Below are 12,816 nucleotides of genomic sequence, written 5' to 3'. Positions count from 1 at the left end.
TCATGGAGTTCTCCAGGCGAGAATACTGGAATAGGTTGCCATTCCCTCCTCTAGGGGATCTTCCTGACCCAGGGATCGAACCCATGTCTCTTGTGTCTCCTGCATTGGCAGGCAGGTTCTTTACCACTAGCTAGCGCCACCTGGGAAGCCCTTTATGAGTGTGCCTATTTCTGTAGGAACTGCAGATACATGTGAGCAAATCTGTGTGTGGTATGAACCTGATTGTGTATGTTGGCATGGAGGTGTGTCTGTGTGTGTGACTATATGTGTGTGAGCTCAGGTATTTGTGTACATGATGCAATTGTGTGGATGTTACTGGGTGTACTTGTAAATGTCTGAGCGCCTATTGGTGGGTATTTGTTTAATGTTTGCTTGTGTGTTCCATAGTGTTTTTTTTTTTTTAATGTCAACTGTGGGCCTCTTAACTGTGTGTAATTGTGAACACAGGCGTGTTTGTGAATGTTAGGTATTTGTGTAGGTCTAGATGTGTATATCAGAGTGCAGTTTTGTGTGTATAGTAAATGTACGTATATGTTTGGGTTTATGTTATCTGTTTATATGAGCATTGACCTGTATCACTGAGTGTATTGTGTGTGTATTTGTGTGTGTGGAGCTGGTGTTTACCTCTGTGGGTTTGTGGATGTTGCACCTGTAAGAGTGTGTGTATCTGGTTTCTGAATGTAAACTGAGTGCCTGAACATATCTCTTTATGTATAAGTGCTTTTGTGGGTGCCTAGTTGTGAACATATGGCTGTACTGTGTGTGTAGGTGTATGTGTGTAAGAAGTCATACTTTGAATGGCTTTGTGGGTGAGTAAGGGTAAGTATTTGTGTATCTAGATGCACTTGGGTGTCATATATAAATAAGACTGGGTGGGTGAATTCCGTGTAAGGGAACGTAAGTGAGTCTGTGCATTTGCAACTACAGAGGGGTTTCAATCTATAAACACACACACAGAACAGTGTTTTCTTAACTGTGTAAAATTCTGTGAGATGAAACTGACTACAGCAAGTCAGTCTCTTGACAACTGCCCCCCATAGGGGTCCCTGAGCCCCATCCTTTGTAGAAATTGCCCATCCGCTTAACGTACAAGGTACAGGGGTGCTTGAGGAGTGGGTCTCCTGGTCCAGAGCCTGTTGGGGGGCAGGAGGTGGGTGTGCCCAAGGGAGGAGAGCTGGGGCGTGGGCCTTCCTGTCTGGATGTGCCCGTGCAGGAGTGGGTGTGGGCGCACTCACAAAGCGGCCAGTGTGGATGTGTCTGAACACACGTGTGGGATGTGTGTGGCGCACGTGCCCTGGCCCCTATCCCAACCCCCTGCTCCTCCCGCCTGAAAGACATGGATGAGTCCTTTTTCCCTTGGGCTTCAGTCCTTTTTCCCTTGGCTTTGGTGTCCCCATCTGCAACACAGTCAGGGGATCCCAGGCTCCGGGGCTAGGGAGGTGACCTGGCAGGGACAGGCGTGCCTGCGTGCCCTGCCCCTCCTGGGAGCGTGGCGTGTCCTGCCGGGGCACACGTGTCTGTGCTTTCCTTGGGGAGGTTCTCATGACCTTTGTGGACCCCAAGGGCAAACACGGGTGAAGCCGGTGCCTCCTGCTTGTGGGCACTCTCCCGGGGGACACATTGTGACCAGGCAGCCAAAGGCTTTCCCGCCTTGGGAGGCGCCTCTGCTAGCCTTCAACTGCCCGGGGTGGGAAAGGCAGGGGGCTTCCGGTGGTGTAGCGAGTCGGAGCCAGTGGCCTCCTGGCGCCCAGCCCCCACACTGGGCGGACTGGAATGCCTGGCTGGGCTGGACCGCCCCACCCACGCCTGCTGGAAACCACGTCCCACCTTCCCCCCTGGGGGCTTGTTCCTGGGGCCCAGGCCGCTCCAGACCTACTGACTCTCCAGTGTGCACCAGGCGCCCCATCTTAGCAGCCCCCTCCCGCCCTGCCGGCTTCTTTGCCTCCAGCCTCCTCGCTCACCTGCAGGCTTGGCTCTCAAGCCTCTTAACTCATTCTATGGGCCCTGGTTATTAAACGGGGGTGGGGTGGGGATGACTTAGAGACTTTGTAGGTCAAGGGTTCCGAACTAAGTTTAGGAAACTGATGAATCCCGAAAAAGCCATCTGCAAAATTATGTATGTGCAGTGCACTTTCGGGGATTGTGCTAACAGATAACAATTTCTGAGAGAACGATATGCCCAGCACAGTCTCATTTAATCCTCACAACCACCCTAGCATAGTATCATACCCATTTCACAGACAGGAAAACTGAAGCGGAGCACCCTGAAGTCAGGTGGCAAGGAGAATGTAAGGAGGCTTTGAGCCCAATCACCAGGATCCAAGTTGCATCTGCCTAACAATTATGCTGCCTTCCATTCCAAGGCTGGCGCACATTCTCCACATATCTATGAACCTTCAAATAGAGTTGGGTGAGGCCTCTAGTTTTGGGGATCTCAGAGTGGAGGAAGAAGTTTGAGGTCCCTTTTTTGTACCTGCAGCCTATATAGCAAGTTGTGGTGATGGGATTCAGGTATGGTCAGTGATTCTGTCCTCCACATCCCCACAGTATTCCCATGGTGGTACCTCTGAAGTTTGGCCAGAGTAGAGGGAGATTATTATCAGACCTCCAGGGGCCTCCAGGAGACATTTCTAAAATATTTCAAACTAACGTCTTTTAAAACTAAAACACGATGGTGCATTGCTCAGGGTTGTCCATGCAGAGGCAATAAACAAATCCATCAAAGGGATCATTTCAGCAAGGGGCACAATAGTGAGACAGGAATGAAACAAAGGAGGGGGGGAGCTGGAAATAGCCAGGGTGGGGGCTTCTTCAGTTTGAGACTAGGAGACTTTTTTGAGGAGAGGAAGATGGAGCTGAGACAGGACTGATGACCCAGAGCATTCCAGACAGAGAGAGTTGCCTGGGCAAAGGGCAAGGAGGGGTGGGGAGGCAGGTAAAAGCTTGGTGCTCAGGACAGGTCCCTGGAGCTGGTGTGAGTGAGGCAGGCAGAGGAAGACGTTAGAAGGTTTTGGAGTGCTCCTTAAATTCTCTGAAACGCAGACCTTTTTTTTTTTTTTTGCAATCCCTAAAATGCAATAGAAATTAATTTCTAGGAAAAGAAGATTGAAAATGAGATTGAAAAAGACATGCATGGGAATCCCCAGGCAGTTAGGACTTCCGAGCTTTCATTGCAAGGGGCGTGTGTTCAATCCCTGATCCAGGAACTAAGATTCCACAAGCCATGTGGCATATGGCCAGAAAGAAAGAAAAAGGTGCTTAGAGCCAGAAAGCAAGGAAGAGCTGACAAGGATCAAGGATGAGAGGGTATCATCCACAGGAGTCAACTAAAAAAGTTTCCAGAGGACAAAGCCAGAGCTATCTGGACAACAAAATTAATCAAGTATTGGGGGACTTCTGTGGTGGTCCAGTGGCTAAGACTCCAAGCTCCCAATGCAAGGGGCCTGGGTTTGATCCCTGGTGACAGAACTAGATCCCACATACCACAGCTAAGACCCAGCACAGCCAAATAAAATAAATATTAAAAAATATATATGTATAGTATTGGATTATAACCCTAGGAAGACGATTTCCCTAGTGGCGCAACGGATAAGAATCCGCCTGCCGATCCCTGGTCTGGGAAGATCCCACATGCCGCAGGGCAACTAAGCTTGTGCATGCCACAACCACTGAGCCTATGCTCTAGGGCCTGCAAGCTGCAGCTGCTGAAGCCCTCCAGCCTATAGCCCGTGTTCCACAAGAGAAGCCACTGCAATGAAGAGCCCGTGCACCGCAATGAAGGGTAGCCCCTGCTTGCTGCATCACAAGATAGCAAAGCAGAGAAGACCCAGCACAGCCAAAAAAAAAAAACACCCAGGAAGAAAATAAACATCCATGAGTTTGTAAGCGAGAGACAGAAATGATGGAATACATTAACACATGAAGGACAGGTATGGAAGGTTTTCAGATAATTTATGTAAGTACTCCACCCCAAGGGATGGTTAGAACTGCACACAGTGGGTTCCTTCCCAGAAGGAACAGTATGTAAAGAAGGGAAAGAAAGAGTAACTTTTCAGTGGAGAAAACTCAAACATGCTACGTCACCTGGCTGGGTGTTCAAGGGCAACAGTCATAACTGTGCTCTCGATCATATGCACTCTTGAGATGATGTGATGAAAATGGCACTTTACCTCTGATCTTTCTCTCCCCAAACCCATAACCCTAGTCTAAATATGAGGGAAAGAATCCAAAAAGTTGAAAGGTATCCACCTGTATGTGTGCATGCATGCTAAGTCGCTTCAGTCGTGTCCCACTCTTTGTGACCCTATGGACTGTAGCCCTCCAGGCTCCTCTGTCCATGGGATTCTCCAGGCAAGAATACTGGGGTGGGTTGCCATGCCCTTCTCCAGGGCATCTTCCCAACCCAGGGATCGAACCCACGTCTCTTACGTTTCCTGCATTGGCAGGAGGGTTCTTTAACGCTAGTGCCACCTTGGAAGCCCCATCCTCCTGTATACTTGGCCATGATCCTCAAAACTCTCAAGGTCATCAAAGACAAGGGGAGCTCAAGCAACTGCCCCAGCCGAGAGAAATCTGGAGATATGTCAATTGGTTTTCATGTGGGCTCCTGGACCAGAAAAAGTATACTCTGGGAAAACGGAAGAAATACAAATAAAGCATGAACTTTAGTTAATGATAATGTATAAATGTGCTGTGCTGAGTTGCTCAGTCATGTCCAGCTCTTTGTGACCCCATGGACTGTAGCCAGCCAGGCTCCTCTGTCCATTGGAATCTCCAGGCAAGAATACTGGAGTGAGTTGCCATGCCCTCCTCCAGGTGACCTTCCCAACCCAGGGATCAAACCCAGGTCTCCCGCATTGCAGGCAGATTCTTTACCAGCTGAGCCACAAGGGAAGGCAAGAATACTGGAGTGGGTAGCCTATCCCTTCTCCAGGGGATCTTCCTGATGGGATATCCTGCATTGCAGGTGGATTCTTTACCAGCTGAGCTACCAGGGAAGCCTTGGTTCACTAATCCCAGACTAGGGGAAGATGTTACTTCCGCTAGTTACTGGGGAACCTGTATGTGTGTGTATTGGGCAGGAAATACATGGAAATAGTACTATTTGCCCAGTGTTTCTGTAAATTTTAATTTGTTCTAGAAAAGTCTGTTCATTAAAATAAAGAATTTGTATGGAAAAGAATCTGAAAATGAATATTTATATATGATTGTATAACTGAGTCATTTTGCTGTGCACACAAAATTAACACAACATTGTAAACTATTTGTTGTTGCTCAGTTGCTAAGTTGTATCTGACTCTGTGACCCCATGGACTGCAGCATGCCAGGCTTCCCTGTCCTCCACTGTCTCCCAGAGTTTCTCAAATTCAGGTCCACTGAGTCCATGATGCTATCCAACCATCTCATCTTCTGCCGTCCACCCCTTCTCCTTTTGTTTTTCAATCTTTCCCAGCATCAGGGTCTTTTCCAATGAGTCAGCTGTTTGCGTCAGGTGGCCAAAGTATATGTCAATTTAAAAAATGTTTACAAAAAAGAATTTACAAAACATGCAAAACACAAGCCCAATAGTCCATGAAATGACAATGCAAGTTGCTATAAAGTTTCTAAACACTTATTCTTTCCTTTTAGAAAAAAATATCTATTTATTTGTCTGTGCATGCATAGGAGAAGGCAATGGTAACCCACTCCAGTACTCTTGCCTGGAAAATCCCATGGACGGAGGAACCTGGTAGGCTGCAGTCCATGGGGTCGCACAGAGTCGGACATGACTGAACTGACTTAGCAGCAGCATAAGTCTTTGTTGCTGCAAGCAGGAGCTTCAGTTCCATCATGTGGGGTGTAGTTCCCAGACCAGGGATCAAACCCAGGACCTCTATATTAGGAATGCAGAGTCTTAGCCACTGGATCACCAGGGAAGTGCTTCCTTATTGTTTTCTATAGTCTCTTATCTGGATGGATAATCAGCTGGATGGGATCAGTGCTGGTCTGTGGGTTGATCTGAGCAGTTCCAGGTCACTGGTTCTCACTCTCGGCTCTGTTGACATTTGGGGAACAGATCAGTCTTTGCTGTGGGTTTCGAGCCTTTGCATTGTGGATGTTTAGCAACATCCCTGACCTCTGCCCACTAGACACCTGTAGCAGCCACCCCGCCAACTGTGACAACCAAACATGTCTCCAGACATTACCAAACGTCCCCCAGGCCACCTGAATCAATCACTCGCCCACTGAAAACCATGCATGTGTGCAGGTGATGAGGTCAAACCTGTTAACAGTCCAGAAAGACCTAGGCATGTCTGTGACCTCACAGCTGTCTTGAGGGGCTTGGGATCTCCCAAACAATCCTCCTCATGCCAGGAGGACCATGGAAACATGTCTTAGGAGGCCAATCCTAGGGCTTGACTTTGGGACTAGATAGAAAGCAAGGATTCAGAATGTGTTGAAGAGAGAAAATTGAGGGGTTTCCCTGGTGGCCCAATGGTAAAGAATCCGCTTGTCAGTGCCGGAGACACAGATTCCATCCCTGGTCCAGGAAGATGACACAGGCTGCAGGGCAACCAAGCCCATACAACTACTGAGCCCAACTACAGAGCCTGTGCTTTAGAGCTCACGTGCCACAACCTCTGAAGCCCGACTCACCTGGAGCCCATGCTCTGCAACAAAAGAAGCCACCGCAAGGAGAAGCCCTCACCCCACAGCTAGAGGAAAGCCCGGGCAGCAACGAAAACCCAGCGTAGCCAAGAGTAAATAAATAAAATTATTTAAAAATGAGAGGAAGAGAGAGAGAACTGGGGGATTTCCTGGCAGTCCAGTGATCAGGACTCAGTGGTTTCACTGCCCAAGGTGAGGGTTCAATGCCTGACTGGGAACTAAGACCTTGCCAGCCTCCTGCCATGGCCAAAAAAAAAGAAAAGAATTGACAGGACTTGCTGATTGATGGGAGGAGGAGGACAGAAGGAGAAGGGAGGAGTTTGGAAGATGCCCATATCTTTCCCTTTCACAGCTGGGTGGATGTGGAGTCATCAGCTGAGATGGGGACACGAGATGAGGGGCCAGCTTGGGTGAGGGATGGGAGGATGCCAAGTTTCATCTTGGGCAGGATGAGTTTCAGGTCCTGGAGGGAGGAAAGGAGGGCATCTGCTCATAATCTCTTACCTGCCTCGATGAGTGGTGCCTTGTGTGCTTCCACGAACGTAAAATAATCCCAAAGGGGTAATTCGGCCCCTTGCCTCTGTGGCACAAAGACACAATTTGGGGACTTCCGTAGTGTAGTGCTCCACTGGCTAACACTCCCATGCTCCAAATGCAGGAGGCCCAGGTTTGATCCCTGGTAAAGAAACTAGATCCCACATGCTGCAAGTAAGACCCAGCATGGGCAAATTAAAAAAGAAGAAGAAGAAGAAGACACAATAGAGACTTGAAAACCACTAAGAAGTCCTTCAGCAGGATAAACAAACTGTGAGCCATCCAGACAATAGAATACTGTTCGGAGCTAAAAAGAGATGAGCAATCAGGCTGTGGAAAGACTCAGAGCAACTTTTAAAAATGCATACGACTAAGTGAAAGAAGCTGATCTGAAAAATCTATGGAGTGGGTGATTCCAACTTGAGGATATTTTGGAAAAGGCAAAGCTATGGAGACAGTAAAAGAATCAGTGGCTGCTGGGGATGAAGAAGGAACGAAGGATGAACAGGCAGGGCCCTGTGGATTTTTAGGGCAGTGAAAACACCCTGTGTGATGCTATAATGGCAAACCCTTGCCATTATACTTTTGTCCAAAACCCACTGAATGTACAACACCAAGAGTGAGCCCTAATGTTGACAATGGACTTTGAGTGATAATGAACTGTTAGTGTTCACTGTAGGTGTGTTCATTGTAACAAATGCACCATGTGGTGGGGGATGTCAATAGTAGGGAGGTATGGGGGGAGGGGTATGTGGGAAATCTAATCTGTATTTTCTGCTGTGAACCTAAAACTGCTCTAAAAGTTAGTCTATAATAAACAGATACAGTGAGACACACATATAAAAACTGAGCAAATATTCATAAATACATACTGGGGCATTTAAAATATACCCAATGGGAAACAGGTGAGGGAAGATAAATTAGGAACTGGGGATTAACCTACACACCCTGCTCTATCTACAACAGATAATCAACAGGGATCTACTCGATATTCTGTGATAACCTACCTGGGAAGAGAATCTAAAAAGGAATGGATATATGCATATGTATCACTGAATCACTCTGCTGTACACCTGAAACTAACACAACATTGTAAATCAACTGTATCCCAATATAATTTTAAAAAACACACAATAATACCCACATGCTCACCCTCCTGAGCACCAGTATCTGTGCATGAACACCTCACACACACACACTCATGCCATACTCATTATTGATGTAGGTCAAGGCCAAAAAGATTATCTTGAGTGTGCCTGTGTCCTCTGCATGTCCTTGATGGAAAGAAATTTTCTATCCACTTTGTTCCTTTCTCCCTTTTCCTCCCTCTGGAAGGAGAAGATCTGTGGGCAGACAGAAAGGAGGCAGTGACTTTCTAAAGTGAAGGTGTTAGATTCTCAGGCGTGTCCGACTCTTCGCGACCCCTTGAACCATATCCCGCCAGGCTCCTCCAGGCAAGAACACTGGAGTGGGTTGGCATTCCCTTCTCCAGGGGATCTTCCCAACCCAAGGATCAAACCCAGGTCTCCTGCATTACAGGCAGATTCTTTACCATCTGAACGACCAGGGAAGCCAGTGACTTTCTAAAGCAGGCTAGAAAACAAAAATCTAAGGTGACTGTGGGCTTCCCAGGTGGCGCTAGTGGTAAAGAACCCACCTGCCCATGCAGGAGACGCAGGTTCAATTCCTGAGTCAGGAAGATGCCCTGGAGGAGGGCATGGCAACCCACTCTAGTATTCCCATGGACAGAGGAGCTTGGCGGACTATAGTCCATAGGGTCGCACAGAGTCAGACACGACTGAAACGACTTAGCAAGGACACACACAAGATGATTGCAGGCGAAGAAGGATGAAGAGAGGCTGATCTTCAGACAGTGATGAAAACTGTAGAGATTCAACACAAATGAAGGGCCTGTATCATCCTTGGAATTCATTGCTATGCCCAACCACCATTTTCAACTCTAAGAGACACTCAGCTAATCACACACAAACTTTGGGGTTTTGCAATGGCCCCATCTGCTAAGACCCCATGGTGTGTAAGCTCCTCAAGAGTAATGGTCAGGGCTGGAGATGCCTGTGTGGGAGTCCGAGAAATTGAAGGATTGAGAAAAATGAGACACGGGTGAAGGACCGAGTGGGCAGGGGCTTCTGGAAGGAGAGGGATCCCCAGGGTCAGGGCTAGCTTGGAGTGTCTGCAGGAGAAAGAATGGGCAGTCACAGTTGATACAAGGACAGAGCAGTTCAATGGTGATTTTGGGGAAACTGGCCTCAAAGATATGTGTGTGGGGAGGCCAAGAGAGGGAGTAGATGAGGCAATGAGATGAGAGAGTAGAAACATCACTGAAATTTCCAAGCCACCATTCACGCTTTTCCTTTGCTCTCTCCAAAGCTGTTATCCCCCACAAGTCCATCCTTCCTGCTTTGTGCTTCTGTTCCACTTCCTATCATTCCCCAAAACTTAATGATGCCAGCAGAACTGTAGAATGAAAAAAGGTGGAAAGGAAGTGTCTTGGAGAATGGCACGCTTGTCTGCTCAGTCACTCAATCATGTCCAACTCTTTGTGACCCCATGGACTGTAACCCTCCAGGCTCCTCTCTGTCCATGGGATTCTCTAGGCAAGAATACTGGAGTGGGTTGCCATTTCCTCCTCCAGGGGATTTTCCCAGCCCAGAGATCGAAGAGCCCAGGTCTTCCACATTGCAGGCGGATTCTTTACTGTCTGAGCCACCAGGGAAACCCAAGAATACTGAAGTGGGTAGCCTATCCCTTCTCCAGGGGTACTTCCTGACCCAGGAATTGAACAAGAGTCTCCTGCCTTACCGGCAGATTCTTTATCAGCTGAATTACCAGGGAAACCCATAGCACTACATGGATGTGAGATAGTCCATTTTCAGTTGCATCAGAGAAAGTCCAGGCGTCAGTCACTCCATCAGTAGGCGCTTTCCAGTTGTGATCGTGTCCCAGGTCTTCAACTGTCCTCTGGAGTGAGACTTGCATCCGCTGCTGGGGATGACAGACAGTTTCTCCAGGACCACTTGGCACAATGCATCAAGAAATTTACCAAAACCATGTCTTTTTATTATTTTTAAATTATTTATTTGTTCTTTTGGCCATTCAGCTTGGCTTGTGGGATCTTATTTCATTGACCAGGGTTTGAACCTGTGCTCTCAGCAGTGAAAGCTCAGAGTCCCAATCATTGGACCACCAGAGAATTCCCCAGATCATTTATTTATTTCTTTATATTTTTCACTTAAATTTTTTTAAACCTGTTATGTTGGAGTATAGTCTGTCCACAATACTGTGTTAGTTTTAGGTGTGCAGCAAAGTGACCCCATTATGCACATACATGTGTCTATTCTTTTTCCAGATGCTTTTCCCACGGAGGTTAATCGCATCCAAATCACTTATTTTTAATCCCGATTTCCACATCTGGGATTGTTTTCCTTAAGAGCAAAGAAATAATAAATCTGTGCCTGTGTATTTATTTCCTCACTAATCAGCTGGGAATAGCATAAAGAAATCACAGAGGCAAATAAAGGCGAACATTCAAGGATATCCATCCCAGTTTCATTCACAATAGTGAAAGTAAGAACCAACCTAAACGCCCAGCAGGGGAGAACCGGTTAAATAATTACGCAGCAGCCAAGTTGGCAGGGACAGAAGGAGTCCCGTGCTTTTGTTTATTTGTTCTTTCTTTTTGTTTTTTGCACACCACAAGCCATTTGGGATCTTAGTTCCCTGACCAGGGATTGAACCCACGCCCCCTGCAGTAGAAGCAAAGAATCTTTTTTTTTTTCTTTTCCTTTCATGAAGCCCTGCAGTTTTTTTAAAAAAAAACAACCCATTTTTAATTGGAGGACAGCAGCGTTGCATAGTTGTTGGTTTCTGCCATACGACAACATGAATCAGCCATACGTACACAAATATCTCCTCCCTCTTGAACCTCTCTCTTACCTCCTTCCCCATTCCACTCCTCGAGGTCATTACAGAGCACCGAGCTGAGCCCTCTGTGTTACATAGCAGTTTCCCACTAGCTAGCTATTTTACACCTGCCAGCGTGTGTAATTCAATGCTACTCTCTCGATTTGTCCCACCCTCTCCTTCCCCCGCAGGAAATATGGAATCGTAACCACTAGGCTGCCAGGGAAGTCCCAGGAATCTTGTTTTAGAGGAATATTTAACAAGCTTTTTTCTGGGGGGCTTTAAAAATTATTGAAATAGTACAATCTCATTGTAAAAAAAGGTCAAAGAATGCAAAAAATGATGATACAGAAGTTCCACTTTTAACTGTCCCCCTGCCACTTCTTCCTAAAAGGAAACCACTGTCAATTGTTTGGAATAAATTCCCAGGGCGTCTTATACATGTACATACTTGTGTATCACTCATGTTCTTTAAAATAAGTGCAATCAGACTGTATACAATGTTACAATGTTATGCTTGTTTTTTTTTCCCACGGAGCAATACACCAGCAACACACACAGGGATTTTTCCATGTCATTTTTTTTAATGGTTGTGCTGCGTTCCCACAGTCTGCCATGCCATAATTTGTCTAACTATGCCCGTATTGTCAGTCGTCAAGACTGTTTTCCATGTTTTGCTTTTACGAGCAATGGCATCATTGCAAGCAAGGCTTTGATGAGAACACATCTTTGGGCACGTATATTCCTGGGATCAATTGTTGGCTGTGGGGTGGCCAGGTGAAAGGTGATGTGCTTTAAATGGTTTGTTCGACCACAGTCAAATTCCCTTCCAAAAAAGTTGCAGTAATCCACACTTCCCCCACCCAACAATGTGGCAGTGCTTATTATTCATCCAATTCTCCATAAGATCGGATGCTTGCAATAGTTTTAATGCTGGGCTTCCCACGTGGCGCTAGTGGTAAAGAGCCTGCTGCCAATGCAGGAGACTCAAGAGACTGGGTCGATCCCTGGGTCAGGAAGATCCCCTGGAGTAGGAAATGGCAACCAACTCCAGTATTCTTGCCTGGAAAATTCCATGGACAAAGGAGCCTGGTGGGCTGCAGTCCATGGGGCCACAAAGAATCAGACACAACGGAGCACAGCACAAGTTAAAGAATGAGGATTAAAATTTGTCTGATTACTAGTGAGACTGAGCATGTTGCTGTCTTTTTTTTCCTATTTCTATTTCTAGCCGGCTTACACAGTCCAGATGTTAACCTAATTTATATAAAGAGGCCTGATGATGTAGGGGTTAGGAATATGGACTCCATGGCCAAGCTGCTTTGCTTCCAGCTTGGTTGTTTACGGGCTGTGTGACCTTGGGTAAGTCACTTAACCTCCCTGTGTCTGTTTCTCATCTGTAAGATAGAGATAATGATAGTATCCATCTCATAGGGTTGAGGATTAAATTACTTTATGTATACAAAGGCCAAGAAGAGTATCCAGTATTCAGTGAGCAGTTAATAAAACATTAGCAATAATTGCCCTTTTGCTATCATTTATGTTGCAAATATTTCCTTCAGGGCTGCAGCTCTGTTGGCCCTTTTGTCTTTGTTTAGTGTGTTTCCATGTCATCAAATCCGTCTGTCTTTTCTTTCATGGCTCTCAGTTTCAAAAAATGCAAACCCAGAACATTTAAACTGAACATAGGGTGGGCAACAGAGGATGAGAGAG

Source organism: Budorcas taxicolor, chromosome 7 (genome assembly GCF_023091745.1).
Source record: "Budorcas taxicolor isolate Tak-1 chromosome 7, Takin1.1, whole genome shotgun sequence".
Taxonomy (NCBI): domain Eukaryota; kingdom Metazoa; phylum Chordata; class Mammalia; order Artiodactyla; family Bovidae; genus Budorcas; species Budorcas taxicolor.
This window is presented reverse-complemented; position numbering follows the sequence as displayed.